Source organism: Melospiza georgiana, chromosome 1, assembly GCF_028018845.1.
Source record: "Melospiza georgiana isolate bMelGeo1 chromosome 1, bMelGeo1.pri, whole genome shotgun sequence".
In the NCBI taxonomy this organism is placed as follows: Eukaryota; Metazoa; Chordata; class Aves; order Passeriformes; family Passerellidae; genus Melospiza; species Melospiza georgiana.
The window spans coordinates 152,115,853-152,137,011 of record NC_080430.1 but is presented as its reverse complement, the minus strand read 5'-3'; the positions used below and the strand labels follow the sequence as shown (position 1 = coordinate 152,137,011).

The 21,159-nt window shown below is 43.8% G+C and overlaps 1 protein-coding gene across 4 annotated transcripts in view; it reads left to right on the top strand.

Annotated features, from left to right (window-relative positions):
• The window catches only part of TSNARE1 (t-SNARE domain containing 1), a 469,627-nt gene that overhangs the window by 23,681 nt on the left and 424,787 nt on the right, over positions 1 to 21,159 (top strand). For all 4 annotated transcript variants that reach the window (XM_058029909.1, XM_058029926.1, XM_058029901.1 and 1 more), the window contains exon 3: positions 21,056 to 21,106. The gene's annotated coding sequence lies outside the window, so the exon portion shown is untranslated. The remainder of the gene's footprint in view (positions 1 to 21,055; positions 21,107 to 21,159) is intronic.

The window sequence follows — 21,159 nt, the reverse complement described above, 5'->3', positions numbered from 1 at the left end:
GGCAGTACAGACTTCCATAAATTTCTTCCAAAAAAATCAACCTAAAGAGCCTCTCCTTTACTTGAGAAGCTGTGTTTTCATCAGGTGATAGTGTTCAGGAGGGAAGAAGTGAACTCTTTACATTGCTTATCTCCTGTATCTCAGTGCTTATCTCCTGGAGCAGTCACAAAAAGGCTGAAAGCTGAAGTGTAGCCAGCTCAGGGCAGCAATCCCCTGCACTCTGCTGCAGGGAGATCCTGGCTCCCCAGACTTCTGCACCAACAGGAATGAGCCATCTGGGAGGCAGGAGATGACTCCAGACTGTTCTGCTGGTATGGATGACTTTGCCAAGGAGGAGGTTCCTGTCACACTGGGTGCTACTATTGATGGCACTGATGCAGATCTTGTGTGCTCCATCATGAGCACTGGAGATGAGCTCACTCCTCTGCCTGGAGTGATGGAGGCTCTTTGCACACCAGACTTTCTCTCTGGTTGCTCTTTTCCCTGAGTGCCCAAATAAGCACATTTTTTTCCTCTTGAAATGTTGTTTGTAAACTTTTATCTTCTGCTGCCTTCAATTTACTAATGACCTTTCCTGCAGCCTGAATGCAGTGCTCCTGGTACTGTGAGCAATGTAAACTGTCTTAAATTATACCCCTTGTCCTCCATCCATCTCAGTTTGGTTTTGCAGGGAGATCGTGTTTCATCACTTGGAGTTTGCTTTCAGAATTGAGGATGGTGATAAATAAATGCTGCTGGTAGCAACGGGAGAACGTGGACTGCTTTAACCAGCTCAATATGTGGAAAAGAATGAAGAAGGGATTTCTAATTTTATTTTTTTCTTCATGTATGACTTATATGGAGCCCTGTATCTTCTTCACCCTAGGTTTTCTAGGGTTATAGGCAGAGATGCTCCTGTCAGCTGATTTTCCTGCCTCACATCTGGAAATGCCACTTAGGGTCACTGCAGCAAAGGCAGCTGCACTAATGCCAACTCTGCTATCTGTGCCTTCCTTTGCATGCTTCCTCTGCACCTGGAATTGTTTCCCTCTCCATGAAATAACTTTTGATTGGACACCTACAGGTGTGTTGCTGTATTTTCCTTGGTAATCTCTGACACTCCCCTGATTTTTACACGGCAGTTTAGCAGAAGGGCTGTTGAGATCCAGCTGTGTTGGCATTCATCAGTTTTGCTCTGACTTGACTGCAAACAAGACCCTATGCTTTGTTTGCAGTCAAGATGGTGAAAAATCCTTAAAATAGAAAGGCAAATTCATGCAATGAATGATACAGATCTAATTTTTGGATTAAAGTGACTAAAATCAGGCCACTGTTTAACTGAAGGACACTTTTCTGTTAATTATGGTCCAAATTTCTTCAACAATGGCAGAGTAATGTGGCAGATCCATTGGTTGGAGCACAACAGATTTATGTTGGAAGCAAACTGTAGCATTTGCTGGCTGGGCACAGGATACTTGGGAAGCAAGAACTGAGTCTTTGAACCTCTGATTGTGGGACACCTGCTTCTTATGGGGGTTTTGGGATACAGTACATTGATATTCTGGTGCTTGTCAGAGTATGTATATAAAAATTATGGAATCACAGAATGGCTTGGGTTGGAAGGGACCTTAAAAAGCATCCAGTTCTAACCCTCTGCCATGTGTAGGGACACCCTCCACTAGACCAGATTGCTTCATGCCCTCTCTATCCTGGCCTTGAGCACTCCCAGGGTTGGGGCAGCCACAGCTTCTCTGGGCAGCCTGTGCCAGGGCCTTACCACCCTCATAGTTAAGAATTTTTCCTTCCTAATATCTAATCTAAACCTGCTCTGTTTAAGTTTGAAGCCATTCCTCTTTGTTCTCTCCAGCTCTCTTGCAGACCCCCCTTCATCTACTGAAAGGCCCCCGTTTTGGTCACCCTGAAGCATTTGCTTTTCCAGGCTGAACAATCCAGATTCTCTCAGTGTTTCCTGACAGGGGAGGTGTTCCATCCCTCCTCATGGCCCATTTCAGAATTATAGAATCATTTTGGTTGGAAAAGACCTTATAGATCATCAAGTCCGACCCTTAACATTGCGCTGTGAAATGAAAGTGACTGGAGAACTGGAGCATTAGTGGCTGACTCCATTGCTTTTGGTTACACCACCAAGACTGGCCTTGCTGTGGATGGGGACACCAGCCAGGATGTCACAAAAGAAATGGCTAAAGCACAATGCTGAGGAGGAACATCTCCATCTGCTTTCCACACTCCATCTGCTGAAGAGCAAGTAGAAGGCCCCTCATTTTCCACAGAAGTGCCTTTCACCTCCTGGCACTTCATCTACCACTTGCTGTGTCTACTTGCCCCTCCACCTCAGGAGGAACCATGAACCTGGTTGGTTTCCCATTTGTTTACTCATAGATAATCCACTCACTGGGTATTTGCTGCAAGTGTTGTGCTCTGGTCTATTTCTCCACCCTGGTGTTTAATTATCTTTCTTTCCTTGAGTCATAGGATCTCAGAATAATTTGGGTTGGAAGGGGCCTTAAAGATCAAGCTCCTGCCATGGGTATGGACAACTTCCACTATCCCAGGTTGCTTCAAGCCCCATCCAGTCTGGCCTTGGACACTTCCAGAGGCATCCACAGCTTCTCTGGGAAATCTGCCAGGGCCTCACCACCCTCACAGGGAGGAATTTATTCCTAATAACTAATCTAAACCCACTCTCCTTCAATTTAATTAATTTCCCCAGTGTCCTGTCACTTCATGCCCCTGTGAAAAGTCCCTCTCCACCCTCTCTGTAGGGCCCTTTTAGGTGTTGGGAAAGGCTCTAAGGTCTCCTGGAGCCTTCTCTTCTCCAGGCTGATCAGCCCCAACTGTCTCAGCCTGTCTTCATAGGGAAAGGGTTCCTATGCTTAAAATTTCCCTTGATTTTCAGGCTGATAGTTATGATTCAGGATTTTTTAAATTTGTTTTTCTTTTTTCTCTGATTTATTTAAGCTTTCCAACAGCTTCAAGTTACAGCAGCAGCTGAAAAGGCAGGAAATGGGACCAGTAAAAGGGAAGTTCAGCACAGACCTTTGGTGATTCTTGTATCACTGTCATTCTTTGTGATGATCATCAGCATGTTGCTGGGAAAGGCTGAAAAAGTGGCATCTGTCACTGCACAGCCATGGGGCCATTTTGTTTAAACATATCAGAAAATTACAGGACGAGTGTCTGGAGGCAATGCCATGGGAACAAGTAATAAAGACTTCTCTCTCAGCTCAAGAAGATCTGTTTCCTGGAGGGCAGTGTCAAGAAATGCATCTCCTGTGACTTCTGCATCCCTTGTGACACAGCATCTCTCTTGACTTTTGGTAGCCTATTTGTGGAAGTATTCAGAGAACATATTCTCCTACATATTCTCCCATCTGTCTTTTTCCCAAACTCACTGGCCTTGGTGGATGCTTAAGAATAGATGTGCTTTCTGCGTTATGTTGAGAAGGCAGTTAAGAATTTATTTTTTGACCTTTCTGTGTTTAGATGATAATATTTTTAGTATCTTCTATGATGGCTGCTTCTGAGTTTATTTGGACTCTCTTTTACCATTTAAATGCAGAGGAGAAAACTTGATCAGTGTCTTAATCCAAAAGATATTTTGGGTTGTTCTGCCACCTGGGCCAGGCTGTGCAAGAACCCTTTTCATGGCTCTGAATTGTTTTTTTACATTGTTCATAAAACTCTTTTTTTGGGAATGGATGAACTCTGCCTGTAGCATTTACCAGTTCTCAAGAATGTGCAGTTGCTTGGCTGTACAGACCCTGAATAAACATGCAAAAAAAGGGAGCCCAAAATATCATCCTACCATCAAAAAAGTGTGAAATGGGAAGGAAGGAATTGTTTCTCCATGTAAACTTTCTTTTTTTTTTTTTTTTTTAATTGGCTTCCTCACCACATCAATGTCTTTTTCTTCTGTTTCCCACTTACCTCATCTTAAGCCGGCAAGCAGATGACTCTGGATGGTCTTTTCTAAAGAAAAGGGATAATACAGGCGAGAAACTCTCAAAGGATCTTAAGACTGTGAGATATAGAAAAAGCTTTCTATAAAATGACATCTGTTGGGGATGTGATGTATCTCCTGAATTCAGTGTAATTAGACCCTGCTCAGCTGTGTAACTTTTGACATGGATTGGCATCTGCTTCTCTGAAGGCTTAATGGTGCCTTTAATTATAAGTAGTCTAGGAATTGCCTAGAGAGCCACAGGCTTCATTTAGCTCAAGAATCTCTCTTTTGGATGGTGATCAGGAAAAACGTGCTGAAAAGAAGAGCAAGCAGTGTCCTTATATGCAAATGTGGTGATGAATCCTCCCTGGGTTTCTCCTGGTGTTAAATCATTAAGGCTTGGCTTCAGCATTTCATGTTGCAACTTAGTTATGACAGCTTTGGCTGGTCTCAATATGTGCTTCCCTGTGCCTTTGGATCCTGGAGTTCTTGCCCTCTAAAACCTGTGCTGTATGTCAGTTATTCATAAAATCCACATATCTCTTGAGTATTTCCTGACTTCTTTTTGTTTTTTCTTGAGGGAGATTTCCTGGGTGGGTTTTTTTTTTTTTTTTTTTTTTCTAGTATGTTTTAGGAAGCTGAGAAATTCTTCTCTAAACTGTTCCTTGTTGAAGCTTTTTCTGCTGTGTTTGGTGCAGTTTCCAAATCAAACTCACTCCTTCAGTGTGTCTCCTTTCTTCTCCCCAGTCTCCATGGGGCAAGAAGCATTTCAGGTCTTCACCTCTCAACATTTTCTGAGTGGCTGCTTCTCTATTAAAAAGATTAAGAATCAAATTAAACGGCACCACCAATTTTACCTTACAATTTTCCTAGAATTCTTCAGTGATTTGGGTTGGAAGGGACCTAAGGATCACCTATTTCCAAAGCCCCTGCACCTTCCAGATTGCTCCAAGCCCTGTCCAACCTGGCCTTGGACACTTCCAGGGATGGGACAGCCACAGCTCCTCTGGGCAACCTGTGCCAGGGCCTCACCACTCTCTGCTGGTGAATTTTATGTGGTAGTCATCCATAATAATTCTATTTTTCCTTAAAATAATTTTGATATTATTCTGTCTCCTTTCCTATGCCTCCCGTTGCTCACCTGAAAGGATTAGCTTTGGGCAAAGTTTCCTTTTGAGATGCCAGTGGTGACACCCAGTTCCTCTCATTGGCTTCAGCTTCTGCTAGGACTGTGCCTGCTGCAACACTTCATCTTTGTTTCACATTTATTGGGCCTGGTGTACATAATTCTAAGCCTTATTGAAGTAAAATTTCTGAATAAGAAAGGAAAATCAACTTGTAAGCTCAGGAAGGCAGCAAGTTGGAGTTTTGAGGACCATGAGCTGCTGTGAGGGTCTTAAGGTGTCATCCCCCTTCTTTGCCCATCAGTTGATGTCCTCCATAATCACAGAGTCACAGAATGGTTTGGGTTGGAAGGGACCTTAAAGGTCATCCAGATCCAAACCCCTGCCATGGGCAGGGACACCTCCCACCAGACCAGGTTGCTGATCCTGGTTTTGTTAATTTTGGGGTCAGACAGTGACAACAGCAGTCCCAAAGGACTTGAAGAAGTTCCTGGAGACCTGTGACTCCTTCCATGGTCAGCGGAGCACCTTTCGGTGGCTCTGGTCCCTTGGCTGCAGAGCTGGATTCATAGAAACAACACCTCAGTTACGTGGGTGAACTTGGCTTTTTCTCCCTTCCCTGTTCCCTAACACATTCAGGGAATTCAAATTGAATCCATGTTAGTATTTACCATTTTCAGATGTGCTCAACTCAGCACTCTGGCTGCTGTTCACACCCCTACAAGCCTCTTCTTGCAGATCCCAATCCTTTGAACGATCAGAAAATCTTTGACAAAGTATTTGATAATTAGCTGTGTTAGAGCCTCACTGCCCAGACTTGGCAATATTTGTGATTCTGCTTGTGTTTGCTTCCTCCTAAGTCATGACTGGAAAAAAGACAGCTGTGCATCTCAGTCAAAGCTCACTGGACCTGGGATCCCTCTGAGCTCATGCATCACCCAGGGAGCTGTTTTGAGCTTTCATCTCTTGCTGTTCATGGTGGTTTTTCCACATTAGAGAAACTTAGGTGAAATTTTTCTACCACTGGAAGCCCTAAAATCAAAGCAGAAGCATTAACTGCATTCAGAGTTATGACTCAGAGCAGGTTGCCATCATTTTGAATCCTGTGTATTAAATTCCTTTGCAGAAACATCCCCTTGGTACAATAATTCCCAGCCCAGATCCCACCTAGAAGGTGCAACATCAACTGCTAAGGTCATCTTTCCACTTAGGGACAAACATTGGGATTGTCACTTGAAGGATCCTCCTTGTTTCTTTGCTGCCTTTTACTTTGATGTGGGAGCACTTTTTTTTTATTTATCCAGCCTCCTGGCATCTTTGCAAGGGAGGGAGGTATTGGGAGAAAATAATTTAGAGGGCTTGGTGGCATGGTGCCATTTTGTTACAGTGTAATCACGCTTGAAATATTCAATAGAACATCATTCTGGAGTTAATGGGGGAGATTGTTGTTGGATTATATCCCATGTGATTTTTCTTTCTGTGTGTGGAGAGTTTTCTTGCTGCAAATGAGATAAATAAAGGATTATATCTACATTTTTAATAGCTGGTATCAGAAGTGAAGCACTTCCAATAAAGTGTTCCTATATTTTCTTCCCACATAAGACTGTTTTACAAGCTTATGTCCTTCTATTTTTTTACCGTCTTTAAATAATCTTAAAAATCAGGTTAGAAATTGTTTCCCTTTGCCCAAACTCTGGATAAAACATCTCTTCACAAAAATAGCAGAATGATGTTGCACTTTATTTGTTGCAGGAAGAAAAACAGTGAGTTGGAGGTGAACAAAAGAGTGAAAGTTCTTTGAGAAGATGGGAATTGCTGTTTTCTATTTTCTTGTGTTTTGGTGGTTGTTTTCAGATCTGCAGCAGTGACCTGGTGATGCTGGGCAGGTGCTGCAGCTGCTGGAGGGACCACACAGAGAGGGCTGTGAGAGCATCAGCAGAGTATTTCTGGGTGTCAGGAGGCTGCAGGATTCATCTTCCCATCAAAGCAGGGCTGAGAGAAATTGGGGCCCTTTAGAGAACCATTTCAGGTCATTTTCAGTATCAAGTCTGGAAAAATCAAAATGTCCTTCCATACAGGAGAGATGAAATAAAGGTAATTCAAGGCAGCTTGAATCTCTCTGTTTTTCTCAGAGACTTTCAGCAGATATTGGGATTCCAGGATGGTTTGGGTGGGAAGGGACCTTCAAGACCATCCAGTTCCAACTCCCTGTCATGGGCAGCGCCATGACCAGGATACTCACAGCCCAACCCAACCTGTTCTGTTTTAAAAACTGGTGATCTTCATGGCTTTTTTTGGAGATGTGTGTACAGCACCCACTGCCCTGTTACTCTTAGATTTAGTATTGGCAGCAGTTTCTTCCTCAGTGTGTTATTCCTTGTCCTTTTTTCTAGGGAAGAAAAGTATTCTTGACAGTCACAAAGGACACTGGAGGAGATAAAGTGTTATTGTATGGTAATTCCTGTGCTCCAAAGTTACAAGGAACCTTTGATCAGTCCTCTGCATGATTATCTTAATATCATGAAGGCTGATAATGTAAATGGAGATTTCAAGCTTGACCTGATTCATAAATAGGATAAGTTAAAATGATGAACGTGATTGAGTTATTTGCTGCAGCTGCTTCCAGGGCTGGATTGATTTGAATTTCTGCTGACAAGGCGTTGAGACCTCTGGGAAGGACATCCCTGAGTTTATTAGCAGAGTGCTGGGGAAGGAGGAGTTTTGGGAATGTGGAGGGTGGGTTGGCTGGGCTCTGAAGCCGTGGGCTGATAGCGTAGTCTTTTGCAATAATTCGGTCTGGTTTTAGCAATTTAATATAATAATTTTAATGGAATGCTGTGTTCCTGGTACTGCCAGTGCAGTCAGTGCATCTCAGTGATGGTTCCTGTTTTGCCTGGTACTGTGGGCTCCTGATTGTCGCTGGTTTGGAGTTTGGGCATTTAAACAAATTCTGACTTGTTGATCAGGGGTTCTGTTTGGGTTATTTGTATGTTCTGGTAAAAGCTTGTAATGACAAAAGATTCTCTGTTCCTTGTTGAGATTTTTGTCTCAGAAGCTGTGAAATCATTGAGGTGAAGGACCCAGGCTAGATCTGTGCTTTGAAAATATTTCTGCTACAGCATCTCAGCTGCTTATCTGAATGTCAGACTCAAATCAGTTTTTCTTCCTCTGTCTTAAGATTTCACCTGTGTATAACTTCCTTCAGAGTTTAAATTGGGTCTGGAATCTCTGACATACAGAAATTTCTGGTTGTGGGTCTGTCTATAGGGTTTCTTGCCTCCTGGCTCTTGATGAAAAAGGAGCGTCTCAGTGGTGTCACTGCAACACTTCCCACTGAAGACTTGAGGCAAAAAAAATCATGGAGTTCAGGCTGGAGAAGAGAAAGCTCCAGGGAGAGCTTGGAGTCCCTTCCTGAGCCTAAAGGGGCTCCGAGGGAGCTGGAGAGGGACTTGGGACAAGGCATAGAGTAACAGAGCAGGAGACAATGGCTTTAAACTGCCATAGGGCAGGGTTAGATGGGATATTGGGAAGGAATTATTCCCTGTGAGGGTGATGAGGCCCTGGCACAGGTTGCCCAGAGAAGCTGTGGCTGCCCCATCCCTGGAAGTGTCCAAGGCCAGGTTAGAAAGGGCTTGGAACAACCTGGGATAATGGAAGGTGTCCCTGCCCATGGCAGAGGTGGAACTGGATGATCTTGATCCTCACCCTTCTCCGTATGCTGGGTGTGGCTGTGTGCTCTCCTGTGCTCTCCCATCTTCAGCTGGGATGTGTTTTTTCTCTAGATATTCACCCCCATCCCCACATCTCATCTACCAACTCTCCTTTGCTTAACCTGCAAAGATTTAAGGCACTTAATGGCTGGAGGCTTTGGCAGCATGAATTGAAAGCCTCTTATAAATCTGTTTTTGGTGGTCTTCACTATTTAAAGGTAAAAAGTAACTGTGTCTCTTTCTGCTGCTGCTTCAGGGCTCTGTCCTTGTGTTAAATTCTCCTTCTTACTCTGTCTCTTCTGTAAATCCTGCAGGTTGTAACAGTCCCCTAAATCTTGCAGATTGCTGTAGAAAATGTCTTTTGTACTCACTTGTTTGTTAGTTTTAAGAGGGTCATTTGTATTTGACCAGCTTTACATAACTCTGTGTGTGTATAGATATATATACACACATAATACTTCATTCCTTGCACAAATCCCTATATATATTATATTTTTCTTTAAATTCTAAAGAGCTGGATAAACTTCCTCAACCTGTTTTGAAGTGATGCCTTATTTTTATGCAAGTCAAGATCTCAGTGCACAGCAGATGACCCCACAGAGGCACTGCAATACCTGTTCCCATTTCTGCACCTCATTTATAAAGCACCCGAGATCATCTCATTGTCTTTAACTTCTCCCACATCCCAGCAAACCTGGTGTTGGCAAATGCAGCAACTCAGCTGATGTGCACTGATTTGAAAAAAAAAAAAAAAAAGGTTTTCCTGATGCTTTAGCTTTGGGAAGGGGATTTTAGTGCATCTGCATTTCTACAGGCATCTGAATTACAGCCCCCTTCTATATTTTGCTTTTTTTCTCTACATTTTTCTCCAGCACTCCTGCTTTTTATGGAAATTTTTAAAAACAAAAATAGTGATTTTTTTTCCTACCCAAAAATCAGTGTCTGATGCTGGAAAGAGCTTTTACAAATGCAGCACAGTGCTGCTGCTGGGAACAGCCTCCCATAGCAACCTTCAGCTGAAAGCTAAAATCACATCCCCCCATACGACAGCTTTATTATTAGATTGGCATGGGAACCCTTTGGAAGGGGTCTAGGTGGCAGCAAAAAAGTTCCTCTAGATTCTGTATTTAGGAGGATTTCTAATTTATTTTAGATTTTGTGGGGGATTTTGTCACTTTTCAGTTTTGCTTTTGTTTTTTTGGTTGCTTTTTTTTTTTTTTTCTGGTTTAAATTTTCTTTTTCTCAGATGGAATAAATGTTAGGAAAGTGAGAGACACCATTCTAGGGAACATAGAAGATCTCTGCCATGGGGAATGACACATGATCATGGCTGTCTCCAGAGCAATTTCATAGAAAAATAGAATTATAGAATAATTTGGGTTGGAAGAGACCTTAAAGATCAACTCATTCCAACCTCTGCCATGGGCAGGGACATCCTCCACTATTCCAGGGTGCTCCAAGCCCCATCCAACCTGTCCTTGGACACTTCCAGGGATGGGGCAGCCACAGCTTCTCTGGGCAACCTGTGCCAGGGCCTCACCACCACCACAGAGAGGAATTTCTTCCCCAATATCTATTTTGTCCTAGTATTTATTTCAAGTTTTCTACTTCTGTGCATGGACAAGATGGTAGTCCTTGCTGGAAGGCTGGCAGCAGTGGATTTGGGATCAGGTTGTGCTTTTTTGGGATTTGTATTTACTGCAGTAACATCTGTGCCCTTCCTGTTGTTCTGCCACTTTGCAGACTTGTGTCACATCTCTGTGCTGGCTCTGCTTCCTCAAAACTTATGGTGGGAGGACTCAAAGGACCTGGAGAGCCAGGGGAAACTCCTGACAGTAGTTGGGAGACCAAATCAGGATTTTCCAGGTCCAGTCTGAGACAAGACTGATGACAGGAAGATTTATCCCCTGAGCTTTTCATTGAGCTTGGCATCTCTGATCTGATGATTGAACATACTCTTCCTCTCCACTGGAAATCCAGATTGGGTGGAGCTTGGAGCAACCTGGTTTAGGGAAAGGTGTTCTGCCCACGACAGGAGACTTGGAACCAGATGTTCTTTAAGGTCCCTTCCCACACAAACCCTTCTGTGTTTGTGTGATTCTCAGAAAAACAATTGCAGCATAATTGGAGGTGTGTGGCTCACTCTGAGCTGGAGGCTGCTGGGGCGAGAGCCATGAAATGCCTTGTGCTGTTGATACGAACTGGTATCAATCCCCCCTGGTCATATTTCACTGGTGCAGGGAAAGCCACAGCCACACTTTTGAGCCACCAGGTCGATGACAGGAGCAGCATCACTCCTGCTTCAGGTTTCTCATCCCCTCCTCTGTTCTGGGGAGGAAGAAAGCCCAGTGGAGGAGAGGGGGTGATTTTCTGTGCTGGCTGAGAGCGAGGAGACAGCCAGGCCTAGACCCTGGGAAAGCTCTGGTGATAGAGAAAAGGGTTTGGGGTCCATGTGAGGAGTTGCCTCTCTTTATCTGTGGTTCCTTCAAAAGCCTTTCAAGCTTTTCTAACAGGCTTTGTGAGTGTCTCCATCCTCCATTTAAATCCTATTTCTTTCCATCCCTTTGCACTTCATAGAGAAGCAAGAAGTGACTCATTACACAGCCTACGAGGAAGCCTTAATGAATAAATGCATTTAAGAAAAAGAAGAAAAGAAAAAATAGAGTTCTGTCTGGGGCAGAGTGGTGCTTTTGCTGTCTTGAACTCTGAAATAATAAGTTAGGCTGCTTCTTTTTTGTTTGCTTTTAATTAATTGAGTCACTTTTGTGCTGTTGTGAAGACTAATAGGACTTTGTTGGGACTAGAGCTGTGGGTTTGTGGGTTGCTTTTTCTATTTTGGGGTTTATTTGGTCTTAATTTGCTTGAAACATCAAGAGCAAAATTTGCAAATCTCCCAAGCCTCTTTCTTTTCTCTTCTTCTTCAAACCTTGTTGCTGGCAGCATTGCATGGGGAGAGGAGCAGTGAAGTGCCCTGTGGTGCTTTCTGCTCATATTTGGCACTAATTGGGGCACAACAGTGTTTTTTGAGGCACCTGCAGTGTTTTGGAGGTCGGTGGGCTCCCCTTGCCTTGCAGAGGAGCTGTGCTTTCCTGCCAAGTCCCTGAAACAATTCTGGTTATTTACCTTCCTTCCTTTGTTGCTCTGATGGAAAGAACCTTGGTGACACTTTTCGCTTTTTCTCCAGCAATAAAATCACCTCACAGACCTGCAGTTTTAAAGCTAGAACTTGTGCATCCCCTTTCTTGCTTCTAAATATTCTGTTCAGGCTGGAATGTCTGCTCAAGACTCATGAACAGAGCAAGACACAATGTACATATATATTTTTATATGTCCTGCATTGCATGAATTAAAAATAAAGATAAAAAATTATGAAATTTATGTAATTCATTCAATTCATGAATTTTGGAGTGCATGGGAGCAATAGGGGCAGTTGGCTGGGTCTGGTGATTGTAACTGGGAATTGCACTTGTTTTTATTTAAAACAAGTGAAAAATGTCACTGCCTATGCCAGAGGGGATGGAGCAAAATGATCTTTAAGGTCCTTTCCAACCTAAATGATTCTTTGATTCCACAATTCTGTGATTCTTCATTTTGAAGATTCTTCCTGAATTCAAAAGCTCATTATAGGGTTCCTCTTCTCCATGAGCTCCAAGTCTGGGCTGTTTTTTTATCTATTGTTTAAATACAGCAAAGCAATGTTTCCAAAGGCAGGGAAGAGGGTGAAAAAGAAGTGTGGGTGCTCCTCAGAGATCGAGCCGATCCATTTTTGTCTTGTTATATATCATTTTAACTTAATGCTGTTATATTATTTCAGCTGTGCTTGGTTTTCAGATTGGGTGCAGATATGAAGTTGCTATAACAACATGATGATTCATACAATGAGAGCAACAATCTGCCTGGATTTATTTTTCTATCATGACGACTTAGATGTTTTTGATGGGGATTTCTGTCTATTTTCAGATAGGCCATGCTGTTATCTCTCTGCAGTGATTTGTGTTGGATTACCTGGGCTTGAAGTGGCAACACCTGAGCTTGTGTAACAGACCCAGAGGTCTTAAAGCACTGCCCAAAGGTCAGGGCTGTGGTGCAGGATTTAGGGTGGGAGATGGAGGCACAGAGGTGTGGAGGGATGGTCCAAGCAGCTTCAGCATGTCAGGTGTGCAAAATCAGCACCTGGCACCTTGTACCTGTGCTCAGGTGGTTTTCCATCTCCCTCTTGCAGTGTAGAGCTGCCAAACTGATGATTTCTGAGAGCCTCCTGATCCTGTTGTTTAGGAAGAGAAGCAGAAGTTGTTTTGAATTTTTCCTAGAAATAATCTTGTCAATGTTTCTGTTGCCGCCTAAAGGTCCTTTAGAATCACTGGGGACTTCATGGGTAGATCCAAAAATCATTAACGGAATCACAGAATGGTTTGGACCTTGGGAGGGACCTTAAAGATAATCCAGTTACAAAAATCATTAATAGAATCTCAGAATGGTTTGGGTTGGAAGGGACCTTAAAGATCATCCAGTTCCACCCCCTGCCATGGGCAGGGACACCTTCCACTATTCCAGGTTGCTCCAAGCCCCATCTAACTTGACTGGAACTTCCAGGGATGGAGCATCCACACCTTCTCTAGGCAGCTTGTGCTGGGCCTCACCACCTCCATGGTAGAGAATTTCTTCCTAAATTTAATCCAAATCTTTCTGCTTTCAGCTTAGCGCCATTGCCCTTTGTCCTGTCACTCCATGCCCTTGTCCAAAGTTCCTCTCCAGCTCTCTTCCTCTCTTGAGTCCTAGAGGACTCAAAGGGTGCTCTAAGCTCTGCCTGGAGCCTTCTCCAGCACCAACTCTCTCATCCTGTCTTCATAGTAGAGATGCTTCAGAAGATTTAATTAATAAATCTGTTTCTTTTAATTTATATTTTTAATGGCAGTCTGCAATAACAGAAATGCTTTATTTAGGTCTTTTAATAGAAAAAAATAAATACCTAGAATTAGGGATGATTGATTTTTCTGTGAAAGATAACAAATTATATAGAAATATATACTTCCTGCCACTTTCGCATTGCTTCTCCTTTGAAAGAGCAGTCGTGATGGGAAGTGTCTCAAGGTACCTCCAGACACTTTGTCAGCTTCTCAATTCTGATCCTTGAGCAGTGGAAATAAAAACCTTGAGCTTCCAGAACCCTCACACTGAGAGCTTTCTCTTTCTCTCTCTCCTCTCTCTTTTCTGTCCTGATGTTGAGAGTTTCAGATAACACAGAGAATCACAAAATCATGGAATGGTTTGGGTGGACAGGGACCTTAAAGATCATCTTATTCCAATCTTACTGCCATGGGCAGGGACGCCTTCCACTACCCCAGGTTGCTCCAAGTCCCATACAACCTGGCCCTGAACACTTTAAGGGATGGAGAGTCCTCAGCCTCTCAGTGCAGCCTGTGCCAGGGCCTCAACCACACTTACTGTAAAGAATTTCTTCTCAACATCTGATCCAAACCCGCCCTCCTTCATTTACTTCCTGCTTTATTTACATCTGTAAATGGAGCAAAGTGCCCTGCTCAAGCAACTTTATTTGAGTTTTTGTTTTCACCAGTTTTAAAGATGAGGTTTAAAAAAAAAAATAATTTTTAATTTGTATTTTCTTGCTAACAAATACTGGATTATTTGATTAATTTTTAGCAATTTTTCCCCCATGCAGAGCTGTAGCAGGGCTTGATGCCTTTTGGAAAAAGGCTCTTCCTCCTTGCACTGTCTGAAAACCATCCAGAGATGAAAACAGGCTTTTGTCCAGCCTGTCTGTTGAGCTGGTGTCTCTTTATTTCCCCTGACAACTGGAATGCAGTTGATCCTGTAAAATGTCTGGGCTTTCTGTCCTGCCTAATTGTGTTAAGCTGCATTTGCATCCTAAAGAGAGCGGCTGAGAGAGGATGTTGAAGCCTTATATACATTTTTAAGCTCATAAATGCCATCAGCGAAGTCTGAAGCATCAGATAACTGACTCTGAAGGCCTTGCTGAAATGCACTGATGCCTTTATGAGTTGTCTTCCCCTGCATAGAGTCTCCAGATCCTACACGTGTTGCTGCCAGCTGTATTAGGGATAAGGAGGAACCATAACTGTGAAAACAGCCCTGGGGGCTGTAAATATCTGCACACCATCAAGTGAATTTTGCAGTTTTGCAGGGGATCATGTTCTTGTTCCTGTGGCAAGACTTTTGTTTAATTCTAGAAGCTGTTTCCAGACTTCTCTTCCTGTGTCAGAGGAGCCATCTCTTCTGGTATTTTTCATCATGTGCCCTGTCAACCCTCACTCCACCTTTTCAGCAATTAAATGTTTGGGCAGCACCATAAAAATGCAGCAAAAGTGGAGACAATGGAAAACGTATTCCAGTCAATCACAACTTTTTCTGGAGGTGTGTTCCAAAAGTTTAAAGCATGTGAAGAAGGCAAATCAGCATGGTAGATGAGATTTTGTGGGCATCACTAAGGGTTGTTGCTTTCACTTTGCTCCTGGGCATGGTTTTTATCCCTTGACCACATTGATCATCCTGTCCTGATCCCACACAGCCTCTTCCATGCAGAAAGTTGCAGATTTCTCCTCCTGTGACCTCCACTGCACATGGGATGAGGACTTTCATGTTTGGCTTGGTGGTTTCTTGCAGGAAACCTCTTTCTGTTCATCACATCCCTGCAATTTCAGCCTCTGACTCTTGGTGCTGGTGCTTCTTCTCTTGCCTGTGTTTCCTTCTGGGCACGTGACAGAGCTTTGCCAGTCTGATACCATGGCCTGGGACAAAAGTCTGTGTCTCACCCATCTCCTTGTGTGCACGTGAGCATTTCTGTGCTGGGTAGAAGATGATTCTCCCTCTGAGTCATGCAATTGCTGTTCCCTTCTCTAAGAAATCCGGTAAAATCAGTAGAAGTAAGGGGAGGGAAGAAATGGAAAGTGTCTCTGTGTCTCAAGAGAAAAAGCAACAGCTCCCCCAGGGTGGTTGTTTTGGCAGCAATCTGCATCTGAATTTCAACCCCAAAATTGCCATCAAGCGCAGGCAGCTGTGTTTGCTCTCCCAGAAGGTGTCTGAGAGGGTGTTGGTTTTCTTCCTGTGGTCCTGATGGTGTGATGAGCCACAAAGGAAATGTCAGCCATGTACATGAGGAAAAGAAAAATCAGTTTGGGAAGACCTTGGGAATGTCTTGACTTGCCATGTTGGTGCCTTGCCGATGAGCAAGGTTTTCACAGTGATTTCAGGGCTGTGAGTCAGGGTCTGTCCCTCTGATAGAACTGCTCATCTGAGCTGGAACTGCAGTGTAGGACCAGCTGTAGCTCAGATGTCAGGGGTTTGCCCTGGCCGGGTAGCTCAGTGTTAGGTCTTTGCCCCAAATTTCTCTGTTGATGTTGCATTGAGGGTGGAGATGTTTCCCCAGGTGGTTCAGATGGAGGGACACTAATCTGATCACAGGACTGGAGCTATGGAGACAGGCTGAGAGAGCTGGGGTTGTTCAGCCTGAGGACAGGAAAGCTCCAGGGAAAGCTGAGAGCCCCTTCCAGTGCCTAAAGGGATTCCAAGAGAGCCGGAGAGAGAGTTTGGACAAGGGCATGGAGTAGCAAGAGGGAATGGCTTCGGACTGAAAAAAGGCCATGTTTGTATTAGATATTTAGAAGAAATTTTTCCATGTGAGGGTTGGGAGCACTGGAACATATTTCCCAAAAATGCTGTGGATTTTCCATCACTGGAAGTGTTCTAGGCCAGTTTGGACAGGGCTTGAGCAACCTGGTCTGGTGTCCCTGCCCATGGCAGGGGCTTGGACCAAGATGTTCTTTAAGGTCCTTCCAACCAAACCATTCTGTGATTCTGTGATTCTCGGAAGCTTTTTCTCCTTTGGGATGCCTCATGAAGTGTCATTGTGAGGTTGTCCCTGAACTTTGTGTTTGCTCCCAGCTGTCCCCTGAGGTTTTTGCAGAAATTGAATGAATTCTCTTCTGGTTTCTGTTTTTCACTTCTCTCATTTCAGTGTGATGGTGCAGGCAGAACACTCATGAGCTCTTCAGCAAATTTTTCCTGAGAAAACCTCATGTTTGCCTTTTCCTTCTCCAAAATGTCTGGAAACCACCATTCCCCTGCTTCTCTCATAGCCATTTATACTGGAGGATGATTGTCAGCCCTGTGATGGAGGAAGCTGCTCTAAATCATCTTTGCTGTGTGTCAGGCAGGGGCAGTCTGCTGGAGCAGACGTGGTGGTGGGGCTGGAACCCTGCTCTGAAGCCTGGTAGCAGCTGAAATGCAGTTTTCCATTAACTCCTTCAGCTGTTGGAGTCTCTTGATTTGACACAGGGAAGTTTCTGCCTGGTGGATTTCAGGGAGTGAGGCGAGGGCGGGTGTACATTTTAATTTTAGCTCTGCATGATGGAAGATGCTTGCAAGCCCATCATATTAATTTCAAAACTCTTCAGGATTGTGCTTATTTTGCTGTAATAGTGCAGTGGGTTGGCTGGGGAATAAGCAAGCAAAGCAGGAATTTGGGGAATGGTAAAACCAACCATGCAGACATGAGTTAGTCTGCACAGCCTCTCAGTAACCACCTGCATGTCTTCCTTGATCCTGTTCCTACCTCTAAAAAAAAAGGTTCTGACCCCTGAAGGATCTTTGCATCTTTTGAGTGGGAGTTACTGGATTGGAAGGACTCCAGTTGTGCAGTTCATCCATCTTCCACTGGTCCCATCTGCTCATTCATCCTCCAAGAGGAGCAGGGTGGATGTGCCTTTTTGGGAATTCTCCATGCCCTCCCCTCTAAAGACAGCAGGAACTGTCATTAGAGGGGAGGGCATGGAGAATTCCCAAAAAGGAGCTGAGTGATGGAAGGTGATGGCTCCAGCTGGTGCAGAGGCATCTCCACAAATATGCTGCCCTTCCTCCTCTCTAATTTCCTTGCAGCTCAGCTTTGGCAGCATTAAAACTTCAGGTGACCTCCATGTGAAAGCCTTTGCTTGCTCAAAAAGGGGGAGCTGGTTGCCATCCAGGGATGCCATTTTGGGCTGGGAGGAGGAATAGTGCAGAACCATGGGTGGGGATGTGAGGTGGCTCAGCAGCAGGGAGTGAGGAAGCCTGGATTAATCTCTCCATATCAAAAATATTGGTACAACAGAGGTGTTCAGGGGAGTGTTTTTGTTGATTTGGCTTGGTGCTGTCCTGATTTCCACCCCAGAGGCTCTTTAGATGTTTGGAATATTGGGTACATCACAGTTGTGATGGGGTTTGGGGATATTCCTGGAGAACCCAGCAGGGAAATTCCTCCTGACAGCAGCTGATTGTACATTGTACAAGTCAGATGCAATCTGTGCCTCCACCTCATGAGCTGTGTTGTTGCTATTTTTACTTTTTTTTTTTAATAAACACTGTGTTTGTGCACTTGGATGACATTTCCCATTCAAAAAATGGAGGGGAGGAAGGAATGTGTCACCCACACCCAAGGTGCCAGGCACATAACTCAGGAGAATTACTCATAAAGCCACAACCTCATTATCCAGCTATGAAGGATTTCTGCCACCAATTTCCTCAGTCTGGCCACAATCCTGAAATTAATCTCACCTAAACAGTCAGGAGTGTTTCCTCTCTCAGTGCAGGCAGAAATTGTTTTGCCCCATGGTTGAATTCTTCAAACAAATACGGAAACAGGCAAAACTCCCCAAAATGCACAAAGTATAATAATTAAGCTGGTGCTTAATTATTAAGCTGGGGTGTTAGAAAAGGATGCTCCCATCCCAGTTCCAAGCAGATGATGGAATGCACAGCATGGATGGAGCAGACTGGGGAAGACTCAAAGCACCAGCTGGGAAGTTGAGGTGGTTTTCTGTAAAACTGATCCCTGAGTTTTCCCCTTGTAAACATCTCAGGAGGAGGGATAACTTCCTCTTTTGGGGAGCAGATGGGATCTGGAATTTCAGTGTCCTTGTGGGCACTGGTAGGATGAGCTGAGTTTTGAATCCTCTGAAGTAGCTGCTGCTGTATTTCTTTCTCCTGCTGGAATCACCTGGGGTTTGGCTACTCTGAGTGATACCCTGCAGGAAATAGGGACAGTGAGCCTATGATGGTTAAAATCCAGACTTAAATGCACCTCTTATAATATTGTTTTTTAATTTTTTTTTCTGGACCAGAAAAGAATGGCCTGTCAAGTCACAAATTCCCAGCTCTCAGCCCCCCTGGTTTTTGTTTTTAGGGGTATTTTTTTTTTTTTTTTGTTTTTTTTTTTTTTTTTTTTTTTGTTTTTTTTTTTGTTTTTTTTTTTTTTTTTTTTGGGTTTTTGGGGGTTTTTTGGGGATTTTTTTTTTTTTTTTTTTTTTCCTAAAGAAACAGGGTGAAGGAAAGGGGCTCTGGGATGTCCAGGAGAAAAAGCATCCTTATAACCTGAGCAGTGATGGTGTGGCTCAACAAGAAGCTGGAACCAGGATGTCCTGGGCCAAACCAGGGGTCTGCACATCACCATGTCCTGCCCACTCTTCCCAAGCAGCAAGTGGCAGGACAAGAGGAAACAGTCTCAGCTTGCACCAAGGGGGTTTAGATTTGATCTAAGGAAAAAATTCCTCACTGAGAGGTTTTTCAAGCATTGGAAGAGGCTACCCAAGGACATGGTTGAGTCACCATTCCTGGAAGTATTTAAAGATGTGTGGATGTAGCGCTTGGGGACATAGGTTGGGTGGCCTTGGCAGTACTTAGTAGTTGAACTAGTGGGTCTGAAAGGTCTTTTCTAACCTAAATTATTCTGTAACTCTGGGAAGCTGAGAGCATTTCTTCTGTCAGCTGCTGGCTATGACTGGTGGCTGTAAAAAGTTTGTGTTTTGCCTTTTATCATGCCAAAGGACATAGAAGCGCTGCTGGGCATGTCCCAAGTGTGGGACGCTGAAGGATGAGGTGGATTAGCACTCATCTGAAGGGAAACAGGAAGGGAAGGAGTGGGAGGATTGAGCTGAGTTGCCCTGTGGTGATTTCCATAGGTTAAACGGGCAGGTCAGTGGGAATTACATCCTCCAGATGTAACAACTCCATAAGATCAGTGTTTACAAAACCCCTCACACAACTGGATCCAAATCTTGATTAAACCTCGAGGCTGGTTGTCCCCAGCCTGCTCAGCAGCACACACTCACTACTTGCACCACTTTTTGATGTTTCTCACTCCGAGCAACAAGAAAATCCTCTGTCACAGTGTGTAATTGGCTTGGTGTGTTTGCACAGAGGTCACCAAGGGCTGGGATTGCTGCTCTGCTCCTCTGGGCAGATATAAATCATTGCTGCAATTTTATCTCTGAATTTCTCTCTCTGGGGAAATTGCATATTTTTTTAATTTTTTTTTTTTTTTTTAGACTTTTTTTCTTAACTGAGCTTTCTGTAGACAGCATGCATGTAGGAAGTATAAGCCATTTGTATAGGAAGCATTTATAAATGCAAAAGGATTATCAAAGTGTTCAGCCCACAGTGACCAGAGCTGAAGGCAGTGTGTGAAGGGCTTCCTCACTGGTGTTAATTGAGCAACGCAAGCAGGAATATTCATTAAAATGCCTTTTGTGAGCTCTTGAGAGCTGCCTGGTGCTCATCTAATGCAGGACCTGCCCCTTGGGGTTCTACAAGTGCTTTTTCCTGGCAGCAATATCGGCCGCTTTTGTAACCAGGGGGTGTTGTTTCTAGAATAAAAGCTAAAATTGGAAATTCTTGGAAGGTAGGAGTGTGTGTACGTGTTTGAAGGCCAGCAGGAGAGAGAAACAAGCAGCTGGTGAGAAATGCCAAGACCTTGATTCAGCAGGGTTCTCCCTCTTCTCTCAGATCTGACACACTGAAATGCTCAACTGGATTGTGGCCAGAGTGCTCCTCCCACAGCAAAACTGGACACTTAAACAAGGGATTATCCTTTTCCATTGAAGATTTTAATTTGTGGGTTTTTTTTTTTTTTTTTTTTTTTTTTTTTTTTTTTTTTTGTTATTTTTTATAAGGTTTTAATATAATTTATTATTTTTGCAGGTGTTCTGCAAACAATTCCAACCCCCTACTTTAGTACTGTTGCTAAGCTGGAAATATTGTAACCTTCTAGGAATTTTAAAGATTCATATCAACTTTCTTTGCAAAACGAGGTCCTGTTCCCCATGCTCAGCTGTGATGTTTTGAGGAACCAACAGTTGTTTTTGTACCTGTTCCTGCAGGTCAGTTCAGAATGTGCCTGGATATCAGAGCTCTTGGTTGCCATGTCCTTAACCATGACAGTGAATTTTTTTTTTCCCAGTACTTATCAGCTGTCCTACTTTTTCTTCCAGATTAGAAGAAATTCTTGTGTGCCCAGGAGAGCAGGACTTGGGAAGCAGCTGGTAAGAGCATCTCTTCAGGAGAGGGTCACCTGAACGTGGAATTATGGGGCTCA